This window comes from Thunnus thynnus, chromosome 11 (assembly GCF_963924715.1).
Source record: "Thunnus thynnus chromosome 11, fThuThy2.1, whole genome shotgun sequence".
Lineage (NCBI taxonomy): Eukaryota > Metazoa > Chordata > Actinopteri > Scombriformes > Scombridae > Thunnus > Thunnus thynnus.
The window spans coordinates 27228341-27241892 of record NC_089527.1 but is presented as its reverse complement, the minus strand read 5'-3'; the positions used below and the strand labels follow the sequence as shown (position 1 = coordinate 27241892).

At 39.8% G+C, this 13552-nt stretch overlaps 1 protein-coding gene across 3 annotated transcripts in view; it reads left to right on the top strand.

Moving 5' to 3' along the window:
• The first annotated feature begins 1598 nt into the window (after positions 1–1598).
• Positions 1599–13552, top strand: part of raph1a (Ras association (RalGDS/AF-6) and pleckstrin homology domains 1a) — a 69295-nt gene continuing 57341 nt past the window's right edge. For all 3 annotated transcript variants that reach the window (XM_067604242.1, XM_067604243.1, XM_067604241.1), the window contains exon 1: positions 1599–1812. The gene's annotated coding sequence lies outside the window, so the exon portion shown is untranslated. The remainder of the gene's footprint in view (positions 1813–13552) is intronic.

Here is a 13552-nt window from a genome sequence, read left to right as displayed (position 1 = left end):
TTTTATACATGCCACAGAGCATGATTGGATGTCAGTTGCTTAATTGTACCATATAGTGCACCTGTGTTGAAGCATCTGCATTTTGTTATGTTTTTCCTCTCATTTATTCAGGTTTAATTTAATCTGTCTGTCTGTCTATATATCTATCTATATCTATATTTACATCTATATCTAGATAGATAGATAGATAGATAGATAGATAGATAGATAGATAGAATAGAACAGAACAGAACAGAACAGAATAGAACGGAACAGAACGGAATAGAATAGAATAGAATAGAATAGAATAGAATAGAAAAGAATAGAATGACTTCATCAGGACTGATTGGTTAAGGCTGATTTCTGGGTTGGGCACGACAGGAAACAAGGCACCGGGAACGCGCAGGGCATGGATACGCGCTCCCGCGGAGTTTTTTGGGATCCGGTAAAGAGCTAAGGATACATCAAGCCAGACTGTGGAATGCCGGAAGTGATGTAATTTCACTTTCACAATAAAATATCAAAAATGCATTTTCTTTATTTCTTGATCGTATTTTTTAATTATTAATATTTTAAAATAATAATGAAACCATATTAATCATTTTGATACTACAGGCTATTATTTCACCTGGCTCTGAGCACTGCTCATCTGGAAATGTTAACAACATATCTAGACATAGTACAGGGTAGACCTGCAGATCATTGTCCACTAATGGCAGTTTGATCCCCAGCTCCTCCTGTGCACATGTTTAAGTGTCCTTGAACAAGACACCAAACCCCAGTTGGTCCTGATGGTTCCCCAGTGCCTTGCATGGTAGCTCGCTGCACATCACATAGTGCTTTGGACAAAAGCACTCTATAAAAGCAACGTAAATAAATTCAATAAAGAATATGAATGACAATGTGAATGTGTGTTTCATTGCAACAAATGAAGAAAAGTCTGAAAAGGCTGGATATGTGGTATAGGGTGTGTGCAAAGAAGCAGAAATCACATTTAATGTAATGAGAAAGATAAATACGTTTAGGATTAAAGGATCAGTGTGTGAGATTTAGGGGCATCTGAGGTTGCAGATTGCACCCAAATGAATACCCTTCCCCTCACCCTCCCCTTCCAAGCATGTAGAATAAGCTACAGTGGCCGTGAAACTTGCAAAAAACACGAAAGGCTCTCTCTAGAGCCAGTGTTTGGTTTGTCCATTCTGGGCTACTGTAGAAACATGGCGGGCTCCATGGAAGAGGACCCACTCCCTATGTAGATATAAAGGGCTCATTCTAAGGTAACGAAAACACAACGATTCTTATTTTCAGGGGATTATACACTATTGGCAGTAAAACATACTGCCAAATCTGTTACACTAGACGCCACTAAATTCTACACAATGCACCTTTAAATGAGTGAAATTTTATTTATGGACAATATTTGAAAAATTTAAGGCTTCACTTTGAAAAGTTAATCTAATTAGTAGGTTTTATTTGAAAACTTTCTGAATAATAATGGGTCAATAAAGGTCAGTTTGTTTGATTTCTTTTTCGTTTGTGTCAGCTGATAATTTCACACGGCTCTGTGGGAGATTTTATTGTGAAACTCACGCCCGGAAGTAGTCCATTTTGCTCGCCTTTAACTTGACAGCAGTGACAGCAGCTTTGGGATTCAGTGTGGCAGTAGGGGAAATCAGGGAAATCTGGGATATCTGGGAAAGGGGAGTCGGTAAAAACCGGGACTAAACCGGCAGAAATCCCGACGAAGCGTTGACCGTCACACCGGGAGGTTTGTCCGCTGTCTCCCGCTGCTGGCTGCGGCTTTTCTCCCAGAAATCTCCCTGCATCTGCACGGTAAGTAGCCCGATCCCCCCTCACCTAAACGCATCTCTATCCCAGCACATTCAGTGTTTTCTGTTTTTTCCTCGCTGTTTGCTTTTTGGATTTATACTCCTCACTGTTCAAACCGAGACATTTATTGTGTGGCGAACGGAGAGCAGATCCTTTAATTAACATCCGCTGGAATAAAAGCCAATTAAGCCCGTTAGTGCCTGCATGTGTATGCAGAGAAAGGAGAAGGGGTGGGGGGGTGACTCAGAAAACGACCAGCTGCACAGAAAAAAAAGGCTTTCATTCACTTAAGCGGGTTAAATGCATTTCAGTGGTGGCTGCATGTGCGCACAGGGCTGATTTCTCCCGGTGAGCGCCGTTATTCGTTGTGCATGTGTGTTATTCGGTGCTGTATTATTAATCGCCGCAGGGCCTGCAGAACACACACTCCCGGCCTGGATGCGCAGGTTCGCCGGGGAGCAGCAGCCGGCTGACAGCGCCTCTCCAGCCGGAATATTTAGGTTCAGCGCTGCAGCTCGGAGGCCAGGCGTGCAGAGCTGACACAAGCAAGGCGTGGCATTCATATAGCATTACACAGCTATGGGCGTGTTCCCCTGCAGCTGCCATACTACTGACTTCATGCATTTTTAGTTTATTACAATTAATGTATATTCCCGAATAAGATAATTTTATGTGGTGTCGTTTTTATTGGTATTCTCTTTAATAGGCAAGCTGGACAGGGTTAACTCCAAGTCTCATTGAAGTCATCTTAAATTCAGCATCATCAGACATGCAGGCCTGCCATCTGTCTGTCTGTCTGTCTTCCTTCTGCTCAATCTGTCTAACCAGCTTGACTTTCTGCTGTAGACAGTCTCACTGTCTCTGACTTCATGCAGGTAAACCTGTCTCACTGTCTCAGCAACCTGACAGGGTTTTGTGTAGGGGTATTGTGATCAGCCTGCCACTCCAAACATTTGGGTTTAGGCTTAATAATATGATTATTAATGTTTAGATGGAAGTCTTGAGATGGTTAAGTTTAGCATTTAAGATGAAAATGTTCATGTCAAGATCAAAGATGTTGAGCAATAATGTTTGGGTATTAGTTTGGAGAGTAAAGTTCCATCTGTATTTATTTATTTTTTCTCTGTCTACCAAGTCCAATTCTTAAAAAACGTGAGCCTAGATTGCAGATTGAACTAACCAACACTAACCCCAGTGGTAGATTCATGATTCTGCATCACGGTGTTCATCACCGCAGATACCTCTGATGAAGGAATTGATAGGTCAGCGTAGGGCTGGGCAATATATTGATATTATATTGATATTGTGATATGGAACTTGATATCGTCTTAGATTTTGGATATTGTAATATTGTGATCTGTTATAAGTGTTGTCTTTTCCTGGTTTTAAAGGCTGCATTACAGTAAAGTGATGTCATTTTCTGAACTTACCAGACTGTTCTAGCTGTTCTATTATTTGCTTTTACCCACTTAGTCATTATATCCACATTACTGGTGATTATATATCAAAAATCTCATTATGTAAATATTTTGTGAAAGCACCAATAGTCATTCCTACAGTATTGTTGCAATATCGATAATGACGTATTTGGTCAAAAATATTGTGATATTTGATTTTGTCCATATCGCCCAGCCCTAGATCAACATAGGATTTCACCTATTTAAAGCAGTGCAGCACTGGTTGTATTGTACTGGTGAGAAGTCTGTTGTGAAGACATGGGCAGCAGTTTATATTGCTTTGAGTCAGGACTTTCCAACCTTGAAAATGATCATTGTCATTTTTTCCTTTGTCTCCATCTCTGGCACAATTCTACAAGGGACACAGAGGGTATTCTACCTGGATTGTGCCCTTGCACGTATTTGATTGGCTAATGCATTTTGTTGCCAGATGAGCTTGGAAGAGTTGAGCTAGGATCAACTTTTTCTGCAAGAGTTGAAATGAATAAAGAGGCTGTTTTTGATGCGGGGATTTCTGTGGCTGAATGCCTCCTAACCCTCTCTAGCGCTCGGTATTTGTTTTTTCTACACTACTGCTAATTACTTTACTTTTGATATCCAATACAAAGCTGATACTTTTTTGATATCTTACTTTCAGAAATATAAACATGGTTTGATAATATATAATAATCATGGGCATTTTTTAAAATTTAAATCAGGAACTATCTGATCAATGCATAAGTAAGCAAGCTGAGATTTGATGCTTTGAGCTTTCAGCACCCGACAGTTTCCAATACTCTGAATCAAATTTACTCTCAGTGACTAGTGATGGAGGATTCTGTCGGCATTGTAATCTATAATCGAGCCCATCAGAGCTTAAGTGTAATCATTCTGACAGACTGAGACATTCCACCTCTATAACACACTCGCATGTGGCAAAGTGGGGCAGAACTCCGTATCTCCCAGTAGTGTTGAGGGTTAACTGGAGTATAAAAATCCCCACTGCCCTACTTCAACTAAAGGCTGCTCTGACTGTGTCTGGCAAGCCAGTCAGCCTCACACCCGCAGGATCCTTGTGTCCTTATTCACTATCTTTCACTTATTGCGTTAATTGCTGCTGTGTTTTCCGCACTGTACTGCAGGGATCCATCAAATGGCAACCAAGCAGTTTGGGTTTTCTGTTGATTGTGTTTGAGTTATGATTTGAGCACCATTGCCATTTGGCTTTCACCAATACTGAGGTGAATCAGCAGGGACCTCATGATGCAATATGACATTCATTTTCTCAGATGCTAATTAAGCATATATCCCAACTTTTGATAATATTGTGATTGAACAGTGCGGTGTCAGTTCTTCTGAGCAAGATATTGTAAAAACTGAACGGACTGATTCTTCTTCCTCCTCTTCTTCCTCTCACGATAATACCTGATGATTTTGCATGCCCTTTCTGTAGTGCCACCGTCAGGTCTGAATTTCACATTGACACACTTTGGTTTAAAACCATTTATCTCAAAAACTACTTGTCAAAACTTATTGATTTTCATTAAATCTTCTGTTGATATTCATGTGCTGCTTCCTATTTCAGTAATACATAATTACTGTATACAGTATGTGTCGCATACAGATTATTATAATATAATGTTTCTTCAGCAGAGTATATAAGAAATCTGTTTGTACTCTTTTCTACTAACCGGCAATAATATAATACTTGAGTTGACGCATGTCAGTCAAACTGCAACTTTGCAATGTCTATTAGATGTCTGTTGTGGGAATTGTACATCTGCATTTCTAGTCACGAGGCAGGCCTTCAAGTGTAAAGAGACGATGTGGGACTTGTGTGCTTCCTCTGGCAGAAACTGCAGTCATCTTGTAAATATCAATGCACTGGTTACATCTGTATCAGCTGCTCTGGTGCAGTTTGTCAGTATATTCTCACTGGTGGCTACGAGAGGTCAAACCAGGTCACCATCTGATGTTTTTTTGTTTTCTTCTTCCTCTCTGTCTGTATTTCTGTGTGTCTCCCTCTTGCCAAGTGTATGGAAAAGTCATCCCTCCTTTTCTCAGGAAATTCCTCCTCGTCCCAGGGGTAAGACAGGCAGAGAGGGTGTGAAGGAACAACAGAGTACATCTGCTAGGGACACTCCACTCCAGGCCTTGATTTCTTATTTAGTCATTTTTATTTTGTTCTGAAAGTAACACTATTTTAGCATGGTAAGGCAGTTGTGATTAGGGAGTGTTTTGACACTTTTCCTGGTTGGTGTGTTCAAGAAAGCTCAGACATTTTGAGACATCTGGCAGTTGTGAATCCATCATTTTAATCTAAGAGGCAACCACCACTACGAAAAAGCACATGTAAAATTTATCACACCCGTTACTGAAAACATGTGCCTAAATGTGCACTTACCACATTTGAAACATCATTTCACATGTACATGAATACTACTAACATACAGTACAGTCTGTTACGCTGTAGTGTAGTGTATAGTGTAATGCAGCACTACTGTGTAGTAGTCTATAGTGCAGTCTGTTTTGCTGTGTCAGTGCTAACCCTGCAGAGACACTCACACATTAAACTGCATTAGGACTGGAGCAAGAAATTGGAGATGTGTGTGTGTGTGTGTGTGATGGACAGTTTGTCTGGTTGGCAGTGGTGTAGAGTGCCTATTTGCTTATTGCAATGCGATAAGGGTTGCCAAGTAGATAAAATGCAAGGCTTCTTGGCTAACTCGCCTAATGTTGGCTGGCAAGTATGGCTAATTTGAACCTGGAGGTTCAGTCAGGTTACTGGCTAACCTAAACACTGCATACTTGTCTAGATTCAATGAGTGGTATATGGCTGCAACAAAAAATTATTTTGTTAATCGATTAATCTGTCAGATATTTTCTCAATCTCCAGTTGTTTGGTCTATAAAATGTCAAAAAATGGTGAAAAATGTCACTGTTTCCTCAAGCCCTACATGCACCATCAGATGTCTTGTTTTGTCCTGACCAACAGTCCACAAAGATGTTCTGTTTACTGTCATAGAGGACTAAAGAAATTAGGAAATGTTCACATTTAAGTAGTTGGAACAAGAGAATTTTGACATTTTGTCATAAAAAATGACTCAAAGCGATGGGCTATTAAAATAGTTGGTGATTCATTTTCTGTGGTTCGACTAATCGTTGTAGCTCTAAAGTGATGGTTCTCAAAATTCCTCCTCTATTAAGTATTTCCATTTTCACTGGCTGCCATTAATTTGATATTCATTGGTAATATCTGTCATGGTGACTGTGACAGTATGTTGCCTTCCTCCTTCTCACAATTTAAACTCCTTCCACAAATGAGTTGTCACCAGTAGAGACTGCTGTTCAGATGCACTCCGTTGACAGTTTATTACCAAGTACACTTAAGACAGGCTCAGACTACAGTATACGAGTTTTGGGCCGATTTATCCCCGATTCACCCCTCCCGACAATTGGAGGAGAAATCTGGTCTGGGACCTTGGTTGGTACTAATGTTCGGCCCAGATTATCTGGTAATGTGAGGGGTTTACAGATCCAATCTTAAATCTCCAGAACTGCTCACAGACTCATCAGGGCCACCCCGATAATTTCAAACATGTTTGATATTTAGGATTTAAAATCTGGATGATTATGTCACTGCTTTGCGAGCGGAACCCACAATAGCCAATGAAAGAGACAAGTCTAGAAGGAGATGAAAGTGAATGAATGGAAAGAAACAACAACAAGCTGTTGTACGGGTGCATTGGACAGCTGAGATGGACGAAAGGCTTGTCATTATGTGGCAATAACACGACTGCCTATACTAATGAAATGGTATAGTTTCAATCCAGTTGGGATTAGATATTGGATTAAATTTTAAAGAAAACCTTTTGTTTTTTCTTGGCATCTAATTTTTTAACAAAGTCAAAATCCAATGCCAGGAAACTGAATTCAAACAAACATCTACAGTGATTAAAATCGATGATTCAAGTGGAAGGTGAATTGATTTTAAAAAGTAAAAGTACACAACAGAACAAGGAGAGAAAGCAGTGAGTGTTAGCTCACTGACTCACTGATTAAAATTGTTTGAAGCCATTTAAGGACATTTTAAGGTCACACGATATTATTTCAAACACACAAGCTGCCTGTGCTCTCTTTATAGACTGAACTGACTGATATACCAGCTGTGTGTGTGTGTGTGTCTTGCAAGTTTTGGCATTAAGAGTCTCATGTATCTTGTTTCCTCTTTATATCTCATATTAATGTTGATGTTGAATCTGTGTGTGTGCGCGTGCTGAATACAATGACTCAGCCTGCGTGAGTTTCTCCTTCCCACACACACATACAGACAAACATTGTATTAATGGAGTATCCAGATGAGGTAACAGTGCTCTGGTTTCCTCTGCCTCCCCCTAGTTAACTGTTCTATAAACCAAACAAGCTGTTAGAGACCAATGAGACCAATGAGTCACAAGTAAACAAAATCATCAGCAACTTAAAAAGCTGACACCATGTTTGTTAAATCACACAATTGTCACACAACTCCCCCATAACACATTTGGTTAACTTGTCTTTTAAGCACAGTTTCTTCCCTGATGACTGGAAATGTGCCATTGTCATACCTATTTTTAAATCTGGAGACCACCTTGAAGCCAGTTACCATATCATCAAAGGTTCAACCATCAAAGGTTGCTGAGAAAGTTGTCATTGAACTGAACAACTGACAACATTTCTTAATACAAGCAATTTACTTGGTATGCAGTTTGGCTTTAGAGCAAATCCTTCCAGCGGAACTGCTACCTTGCACTTTGTAGAGCAAATTAAATCAAGGCTCGACAAAGGAAGAGTAGTTGGTACTGTATTTTTAGATCTGCGTAAACCATTTGATGCAGTCAATCATGATGTTTTAATATCGAAACTCTCTAAATTTAACTTCTCATCTAGAGCACTGGCATGGATGTCTTCATATTTATCTAACAGGATGCAATGTGTTAAAGTTTGTGACGCAATGTCCAGTAACATGAAGTGTACGATGGGTGTTCCACAAGGGTCAGTGTTAGGTCCCCTATTATTTAGCCTGTATATTAATGATCTCCCTCAACAGTGTCATGATGTAGAACTGAAGATTTAAGCAGATGACACTGTTGTATACACAAATGCCAAAACAGCTGAATTAGCAGCTGCCAAGCAAACGGTTGCACATTGGCTTGATCAATCATGTCTGAGTCTAAATGTAAACATGGTACAACCTTCTAACGCTGATATTCATAGTCACTGATTTTAAATATCTCGTCGTGGTACTGGATCCAAATTTAAACTTTAAGAAACATGTTTAAAAATGGTTAAAACCATAAAGTACAACTTAGTGAATTTAAGACGGAAACTGTCTCTCTCTGGACGCAGCCAAGATAATTATGCATGCTATGATCCTTTCCCATATGTCTTATTGCATCACATGTTGGGGGCAGGCTGGTGAAACAGACCTCTTGAGTCCTCATACAAACAAACTCTGAACAAATACAAACAATGCATTTCCGTCACTGTAGGGTGGTGGAGAAATACAATTTACTGAGCTTTTATTTGACATACATACATTTGTGATGTGGTATTTTGTGTAGTGTGTGTGTGTGTGTGTGTGTGTGTGTGTGTGTGTGTGTGTGTGTGTGTGTGTGTGTGTGTGTGTGTGTGTGTGTGTGTGCGCGCGCGTGTGTGTGTGTGTGTGTGCGCGCGTGCTTTTTCTTTGCTCTGACCTGCCAAGGGACTACAGATGCGAATTAGCTTGAAGCAATATTCTGGTACAGTGCATCAAATGGTGACATTTATGTTAAAGCTGTACACTGTCCCTTTTATAAGAACATAAAAAAACACAGAGGACAAACAGAGCAATAACAGTGAAATGGACTCTGATGGTGTGTTCACTAATTTAGAAAATTGTGTTAGGTGCATTTTCAAGACTTTCATCTTACCAAAACAGTAGAAATGGGATTTTGCTGGTTCTGTGGTACTATTTCTGTGGTATGTGTATCAGGGAAACCCCATACAAATTCCTCAGGGTTCAGAGGTCAGGGATGTCATTTGGAAGGCTGGTGTTGGTGTGATGGACATTCCTCTCATAGTCCTTGTGACGTGGTCAAACAACAAGTCTTGGAAAACAAACCAAAGCTCCACCAATTTTCAAAGTCTGTTTGTCGGAGTATTACTGCATATTTGGAAAAAAAGTTGTTTAAAACCTTTTGTGGCTCCAGAGGGAATGTGAAATCTGATAAATGGCCTCAGGTGATGTCACTTGACAAGTCTGAAAATGAAAGAAAATCTGGAGTTAGGAAGCAGACCTCTGTAGACTTCTCATCTCCGCTTGCAGTTAGCAGATTGAGGTTACATTAGCCGTTACTAGCATAGCAGACACCGCTCTAAGATCGAACTGTCAGCAGTCGAATTGCATTGTAGGTAATGTAGGTGGTAAGGCCCAACTGATACTGGACTTTTGGGGCTGATGCGATACCGATATTAGGGAGTAAAAAAAATTCTGATATCGATGTATTGGCCAATAATCTTATATATACAGAAAATATACATAAACATACATTTTTTGCAATGATCTCTCAAATGTGGTTATCAAACACAAAGATATGTAACGGAGGCATGATATTTTACAGTTTAACAATAAACTTTATTGTATAAAATGACATCAGTGCACTGAAACAGTTAACTTCACTGGGAATATAAAAATGATAAATAACTATGATACCGATATATCTGTGATAGGCCAATATCGGCTGATAACATTGGCTGACAGATATATTGGTTGGGCTCTAGTAGGTGGTAGGTATTGACATGGAAGAAGACTGTGTGGAAACAAAGACAACATTTGTGCTGTATCAATTTTGATCCCTTTTTTTCAAACTGTCCATCGTGAGTCAGTGTCGACGACAGTGTTATAGGAGTGCATTGCTAAATTATTGCAGTACTCTTTTAACACAGGCAGCAAAAATGTAGACTCAAAGCAAGTTCATCAAAAAGATGCAGAACATTTTTGTAGACAAGCTCCAACAGCTGTGTTGTGTTTTAGTTTCTGTTGATTCCCATTGCTGTGGCTACACATTGTGATACCACATGTTAACCAGCCCTAGAACAAACTATTGTTATCATTTGAAATCTTTTATATTAGTGCAGATATAACACACATAAGTTTTGGTACTGATACCAAACCCCTTTTGTCATTTAACAAAATAAGACATTTGCCAAAGGTTTTCGGCTGCAACTAATAATTATGTTCATCATTAGTTAATCTGCTGATTATGTTTTCATATTTTTATTTTAATTTAATAATGTTGATGTATAAAATGTCAGACAATTGTGTGAAAATACAATTTCTAACAATTACATTTTCCCTTGCATTTCTCTTAATTAAATAGTCTGAAATAGGCAAAATTGTAAAATATATGAATCTGACAAGAGATTTTCACTGAGATTAACATTGTGCCTTATGAACAATTTGGGCTTGAAAATGTCATGAAAAAAAATGAGGGGAGCTTTCTACAGGGTAGCAGAAATAACCTGAAAACATTTTTTTGGACTCCCAGACCTAGACAAGAAAGATATGCATGTGTTTTGAACAAAGAAACATTTGGTACTTGACAGTTTTTTGATACTCTGTGCCATGGGCACATTTTGGTCGGTACCAGTAAAGTATTGAGACTGAATACCTAGCCACAGCAGTAAGCCTGATCAAATTTTCCCCCTTTTAATATTCACTATCTGCAGAACTCCAATTGTAAAAGCAATATTTTTGACAGTTGCATTGAGAAAATGTAGTTTCTAAATATAGCAACATTATGGCTTTACCTTTATTTTTATGCTGTCCTTTAGTGTGTTGAACAATACTTCAGAGAGAGGAATGTTAGCGTTTATCTGCTGTGGCAGGAAGCTTTGGACAGGCTTTCATACGGCCTCCCTTCATCTCCAGCATGAACAAAACACTTAAGTTCAAATACAGTTTTCAACCAAAATCAGCAGTCTGTCTCTCACTCTAATTCCAGACAGATGTAGAGTCATTCTGGCTGCTGTTGCTGTGTTACTGCACAGACCTCGTTCTTGGAAAATTCAATCTCATTTCTTCTTCTGTTTTTTTTTTTTTTTTTTTTTTTTTTTAATTCTTTTATTTTTCCCCTTCGTGTTTTTCCTCTGAGCAGCATCACTCTCGCCAAGCCACTTTCTCTCTCCTACCCTCTCTCTCTTTGTCTTCCTGTGTCTATGTCTCTCAGCCCTTATGGAGATCCAGGAGCAGGCTGTGCAGCTGGAAATCAGGACTTTCATTTTGACTGTGTTGCGTCGAGGCTGACTCTGTTTCCCTTGTTTTTAAAGTTCATACTTTCCATGAACACTCTTGACGTAGGAGTGGTGGAGAAGCACTCCAACTCTTTACATAAAATTCAAATTTATTGTCCATCAGAAGGCAATGGAAATAGCCTTGTCATTGACGTAACTCAAGTAAAAATACGTACGCACAGAGAAACAAGAGCTGTATCTGAAATCATCCCCTCTCTATATAATAGACACTCAATAGTTAGTAATAGCAGCAAGTTGAGAGTTCGAGATTCTTAGCAGAAAGTAGTGTACATGTCATGGACACTACTTTTTTCCTTAAACTGTAGAATTTTTGAGGGTACTACAGTTGTATGCAGTTTGGGCACCCCTTGACAAACAACATATTTTGGTGATATTTTTTTTTAATTGAAAAGATGTAAACACAGTCTCTCTAAGACATGTAATATAAAACACAATATTTTCAGCAAACATTAATGCATAGTTACTTTTTATGTCATAAATTGTACCATGTGCAAAAGTTTGGGCACCCTACATAGTCAGTACTTAGTAACTATCCCTCTGGCAAATATCTCAGCTTGCAAATGCTTTTTGCAGCCAGCTAAAAGTCTTTCAGTTCTTTTATTTGGGATTTTCTTCCATTCTTCCTGGCAAACAGCTTCTAGTTCTGCAATATACTAACTGTCAACATTCCTGTTTGTGCTGGTTTACTTAGCCAGCCTCATTGCTTATAGCAGCTACTACAGGTTATCAGCCAGGAAAACAAATCTGTCAACCGTCTCTCGCTTCAGAGTGGATCTGTGGCAGATCCCAGTGTTGCTACCAGTACAAATGTACTTCCTGGTCAAGCTCGCCACCTTGCTTGGTGAAGCCTCGACCACTCCAGTGGATCTGCCTCACCATCAACCTCCAGTGCCTGCAGGTAGCTCTTGAGCTCAACTTCAGTTGCATCTCTGTTGGAGAGGGTAACTGGGCCAGGTTGTTGAACATTAGTCTTTTTGAAAGAGCTACCCAGACTTTGCTTTGCTTTCTTTGGTGCCACTGTTTCTGCAGCTTTTTCTGCAGCTCCTCCTTCTGCAGCTTCTCTAGTCTGTTGTGGAGACTCCTCTGTGGAAGTTACCTGCCTTTCTAGCAGTAACTGAATCTCTGCTGCAGCTTAGGTTTTGATGTATTTTTTCCTATGTAACTGCTTTGAAACGTGGATCTAGGAGGGAGGCCATGTCTAGCAGGTCATCTGTTGCAGGGTCAGACTATTTCTCATTTGAATACTGGAGGATGGCCCTCTTCATGTCCTTTTGTCAGGTCTGTCAACAGTGTTATTGAGAAGATGGATCACAGGTTTGAGGTATGACATACTGATGTATTCTTCCCCTGACAGTGCATCTGTGAAATCAATCAGGGGGTTGAGGGTCTTGCTCACTGATTCCAAAATATCCATCTCTTGCCATGTTGGTGCCAGGTGCTGGGTTTTCTTATCAACTTTAAGGACCTGAGATACGGCCTTCTGCTGTTCAATCGCCATCTGGATCATTTTCTGTCAAGACCCCCATCTGGTTGGCATTGCAGTAATGAAGCGGTGAGGAGGTAGGCAAAGTTCAGCCAGGGTCAGATTTACCTCTTAGCTAATTTCCATCTGTGGTTCGCGGGCAGGTACACACAGAACAATCACCGGACACTATAAACATTCATTTACATTTAACACACATAGTCTCTATCACACTAACTATAACACTATCTTTCTTTCGTTAAAGCCCTTTCTGTCAACTGTTTGAAAAGGAACCATGTCCTTACTCATGTACACAGTGACGGCATTTGTTATGTCGAGCCATCGCTGACTTTTTTCCTGGTAAGGACAGCCTTTGGAAAATGCCTGAGAAAATGATGTCTGATTTGCAGAGCCAGCTTTTTTCTTCCCACCGCTGCTCGACAATTCACTTAACGTTCGCGGAGGATGCATTCTCCAACGACGAATCCTACGGTGAATCTTCTTTCCAGCAGAT